The sequence below is a fragment of the Lactuca serriola genome, chromosome 4 (genome assembly GCF_051521515.1).
Source record: "Lactuca serriola cultivar US96UC23 chromosome 4, Lser_US96UC23_V15, whole genome shotgun sequence".
NCBI lineage: Eukaryota > Viridiplantae > Streptophyta > Magnoliopsida > Asterales > Asteraceae > Lactuca > Lactuca serriola.
Window position 1 is genome coordinate 392,138,406 of NC_136411.1, and position 5,755 is coordinate 392,144,160.

Below are 5,755 nucleotides of genomic sequence, written 5' to 3' on the forward strand. Positions count from 1 at the left end.
GCTACTTATTTGAAAATTCTTAATAATTAAAAAAAAACAATTTCATGGTTTTTTTTTTTATTAATTTAGGATTACAATTTAGATTTAACAATATAATTTATAACTTTTAACTATTTATAAAATGGTCTCTCGGTCATCTAATTGAATTTTTGATTAAGTTAACCGTTTAAAATTATATTAAAATTAATAATTTAACTATTTTGCATAAAATCATAAATTGTACAAAATTTGTGACTTTACAATGAAAACTGCTCACAAAAAACAACATATCTAAACTAATAAGTTGATTATAATATGTAAAAATGTTAAAGTTATAATTTTATAAACAGAAGTAAAATGTGATATTGTAAATATTGTAGTTAGTTAATTTATGAATAAAATTTAGTTTTTGCATTAAATTTAACATTATTAACCAATTTATAATAATTATTTGAAATAAATTTGAAAGTTCATGGAGGTTTTAACTGTACTTGATGCAAGTAAAAAATGTTTCTTTTATAAGTATACTAAATGTGTTCTCGCACTTTGCGCAGTAAAACAAATATATGGTTAAAATATGTTGAAATTTATAATTTTATCTATGGGTTTTGGTCATATTTTATATATTGACCTATTAAAATCGGAACCTATGACTCTAGAATATTGGAACCGATCCTAAAACATGTTATGTCAATTTTTAATATTTAAAAACCGCTCCTAAAATTATTGGTATTATGGTTCTAATTTTTTTATTACGGAATAAATTGGTTGACTATTACAACATATGTAAAAATATCTAACCATATAAATTATTGATAACGTAAATACAATGAATTAAATGAAAAGTTAAAATTATAAATAAAAGATGTTGATAATTGATGTCAAAATATTTTGTAATAGATTCTAACCAGACTAATAATAATTATAAAATCCAAAATGAGTTTTAGCCCTCATATGTTATTAGAATATATAAGTTGTAAAACAATTAAACAATTTGTATTTTAATAGAGTCTCGTGCCATTGTGCTTTCCATTAGCATAACATAAAATTAGAGGTGCAAATTACAATGGATAAATCTTATTTCACTTTTAGTTGCCTTACAGTTAAGTCATAAACGTCTCGTTTAAAAAGATCATGAATGATTAAACGATTTAAAATCAAATAATAGCATGTAATGATATATCAACAACTCAAATTTACCATTTTTAAGGAATATAACAAAATCAATTTTAATAAGTTTTATCAACTACATAATTGTCATCTATAGGACCATTTCCATGTAAGCGATTGCAAACATCCAACACAACATGAAGTCCTATAAAATTAAACGACGACATGCACTCCATTACATCATCCTAGAGATTACACCCAATGAATCTTTTTTAAAAGTCTAGTTATACAATTTGAAGTGGAATGAACATTAACCTGCACCATCTTGTAAACTCCAATATCCATTATTGTTTTATATTGTTGTGAAGTAGTCTTGTTGCTCATGTGAATCTAGAGACAATGATTAGAGCATCTTCATATATAATATTTTTCATTCCAATCAAAATCATAAGTATACAGTATAAATTTGAATAATAAGAAAGCAGAAAAATGAAGCAATATTTCTTACCATAAACTTTCATATTTCATTCCCATCGTCATCTTCCTCTTTCGTATTACTTATGCTCTCCATCGACAATCTTTTTGTATGAAGTTTCTAATCTACCTCTCAACCACTCACACTACTCTTTAAACCATTCTAATAAAAATCTACCATTTTGAACTCTCTCTCTCTCTCTCTCTCTATATATATATATATATATATATATATATATATATATATATATATATATATATATATATATATATATATATATCAATTTTAGTCAATTGGTGTCATAAGAACCATTAAGCACCATAACTTAAAAAACTATTGAGTGATAGTTGTTAATTAGATGCTAGTGAGAAGTTATGTATGTTTAAATAGATATTATGGAGTCATTATTATAAAGAAATATGAAAAGACATGGATGTTTCAAATGATTGTGGTGATAGAAAAAATGTCTCCTTTATAAGTATAGTATTATATAGAAAGATAGATTCATAGATATATATATATATATATATATATATATATATATATATATATATATAGATTACACATATACACATAAACCTAAGAATGTGTTAAAGACAACACATATACAAAAACACATATATACCAAACACACACAATACATTCATATATACCAATTACATAAAAACAATATGCATATACAAATTTCTAAAAATTTCATATACAAATTTCTAACACACACACACACAATACATTCATATATACCAATTAGATACAAACAATATGCATATACAAATTTCATATAAAAATCTCTAACAATTTCAAATACAATTTTCTAAAAATTTCATATGTGTAACAAGTATGTAACACTCGTTTCAAGTATGAGTCAATTCATTTAAATTTCTGAATTTTATTCTTAGGGCTCTTAAGTTCTTTGGATTGAAGAACCCCATTTCTTACAGGCGATGTTTGGAAGACATTGGGAACGCCTTCCGAACTATCTTTTTCCATGAGAGGTCGAAGGTCAGATTTGCATCGTTCTTTTAAAAGACAGAGCACATGATTGGTGGGAGGAGGTGGACTATGCCTTGGGAGGCGAGGCTGTCGAGACGATGTCTTGAGATGACTTTGTTACAATATTTAGGGCTGAGTGTGCGACCATGATGGAGGTTCAACAACTGGCGAGGGAGTTTCAGGACCTTCGCCAGACCACCGAGACTGTGGTGGAGATTACTGCCATGTTCCGTGAGAAAGCCTTACTAGTTCCACAATATGGGGCGGACGAGGAGATAAAGTAGGCCCGGTACCATGATATGCTGAAGGATGAGATTCGAGAGTTTGTGATTATGTCTAGCCGCAAGATGTTCAATAACATGATAGCTCAAGCTTGCGAGCATGAGTTAGATCTGGAGGCGGTGAGGAAGAGGAAGTCGGTTCAAGATCAGGTATCTAAGGGCTCGAGGAAGAAGCCTAAGGTTGTATAATCGAGATCTAGGATACATCGGGGTTGTGTTTTGGAGTTATTTGGAGAGGGTATCTGATTGATTTGGTTCCTATTACTTTACGTGAGAGTAAGGTGATTGTGGGGATGAGTTGGCTGATCCTTAATGGAACAATGATTGATGGCAGGCACCAGTTAGTCCGGGTTCAAACCCCAAGTTGGGGGGAACCATGGTTGTAGAAGTCGGGATTAATCGGCGATTAATCGTGGATTAATCGCTTGACGTTCTCCAACCGTCGAGGATTAGGACATTAATCGGGAATTTAGGATTAATCGGGTTTGATGGGATTAATCGGTCAACAAAAGTCAACAAAAGTAAAAAAAATCGAAAAAAGTCAAAAAAAAGTCAAAAAAAGGTCAAAAAAATTTTAAATTTTTTCAAAAAACTAACTTTCTTTTTTTACTCCAAAACTTTCAAATTTTCAAAATTTCAAATATTATACCAAAATGTTAATATTTTCGTATTTCCAAATTTTCAAATTACAATTTTTCTTATATTCTAATTTTGAAGTACTTGTTTTTCTTAAGATATATTAATATTTAATTAATTTTAATATTTTATTAATATCTATGGTCCCCGATTAATCCTCGATTAATCCCCGCTAAGACCGATTAATCCCTTAACACCAGTCGACCGTCGAGCTACCGTCAAACGATTTTTACAACCTTGGGAGGAACTAGTTATTCATGGCGAAGGTGCTCAGCATGAACATACTCTCTATTCAACTGTGAGAGCTAGGAGATATCTGCAGTGGGGGTTGTTCTGGTTTCGTGGCTTATGTATTTGATACCAAGGAGGAGAAAAGAGGATGATTGATGATGTGTCGGTTATTTGAGAGTATGTAGGCGTGTTCCTAGAGGAGTTGCCTGGAGTGCCTCCAGAGATATAGGTTGAGTTCCATATTGATATAGTTCCCGGTGCGACTCCAATAGCCAAGGCACCCTATTGGCTAGCACCGCCGGAGATTCACGAGTTATCTACACAAATGCATGAGTTGTTATACAAGGGGTTCATCAGACCAAGTAGTTCACCCTGGTGAGCGCCGATTGTATTCGTGAAGAAGAAGGATGGCTTCCACAGGATGTGCATTGATTATCGGGAGCTGAACAAGTTGAAGCTGAAGAACTGTTATCCGCTTTTGAGGTTCAATGATTTGTTCGACTAGTTGCAGGGTGTGTCTTGGTTCTTCAAGATTGATTTGCGTTCAGGCTATCATTAGATGTGGTTTCGAGATAGGGATGTTCAGAAGATGGCCTTCAGGACTCGTTATGGTCATTATGAGTTCGTGGTGATGCCTTTTGGGCTCACTAATGCTCCAACAACGTTCATAGACATCATGAACCGCATATGCAGATCGATATTGTACTGATCTGTAATTTATTTCATTGATGATATTATAGTTTATTCCAAGACCATAAAGCATCATTAGGAGCATTTGAGAGAGGTTTTGGAGACCTTGAGGAGAGAGAGAGAGGCTATATGCCAAATTCACCAAGTACGATTTATGGTTGCACGAGGTGCAGTTTCTGGGGCACCTTGTCAATCAAAAGGGTATATTGGTTGCTCCGGCCAAGATCGAGGCCATGATGCAGTGGGAGGTTCTGAGGTCTCTATCCGAGATTCATAGCTTCCTTGGTTTAGCTGGGTATTATTGGAGGGTTTTCAAGGCAGTTGAAGCCTCATGAGGCGAATTACCCTACTCATGATTTGGAGTTGGGGACGATGCTGCTCGCCCTCAAGATTTGGCGTCATTACTTATATGGGGTTCAATGTATCATCTACACGGACCACAAGATTTTAAGGTATTTGATGGACTAACCAAATATGAACATGAGGCAACGCAGGTGGCTTGATGTGGTGAAAGATTATGATTGTTAGATCCTTTATCACCCTGGGAAGGCCAACATGGTGGTTGATGCTCTTAGCCGCAAGGAGGCTGATACCCTGATCCAAGGTGTATGTTAGAGGATGATGGTGATTACCCTACTCTTGGAGCAGATTCCCAAGGATCAGGTTGAGACTATGAAAGAGGAGCACCAGAAGAGTGAGCATATTATGGTCTAGGTTTCCTCTTTTGATTATGATAGTAGGGGGTTATTGACCTTTCATCGGAGAGTTTGGGTTTAGTAAATCGGGGGTACGCGACTACATCTGATGGAGGAGGCACATAAGTCAAGGTTTTCTATTCATCCAGGTGCGACAAAGATGTATAGAGATCTCCCGTTTGATTATTGGTGGCCTTGAATGAAGCGAGATGTAGCCTGGTATGTGGAGAAGTGCTTGACTTAAAGAAAAGTCAAAGCCGAGCATCAACAACCTCACAGAAAAATGGAGTTGCTGGGTGTTCTCGTTTGGAAATGGGAAAAGATTACGATGGATTTTATCATTAATCTACCACGGACCGCGCGAGGGGTAGATTCGATTTGGGTCATCATGGATCGATTGACCAAAAGTGTGCATTTCATTCCTATTAAGGAGAGCATCTACGTGGAGAAGTTGGCAGAAGTTTACATCGAGGAGGTTGTGGCATAGAATGGGGTTCCAGTTTCACTGATTTCTGATCAGGATGTGCGGTTCACTTCCATGTTCAGGAAGAGATGTCATGAGGAGTTGGGTACGCGACGGTACTTTAGCACGACTTTTCATCCACAGACTGATGGTCAGAGTGAGCCGACTGTCCAGACTTTAGAGGACATGCTTCGGGCATGTG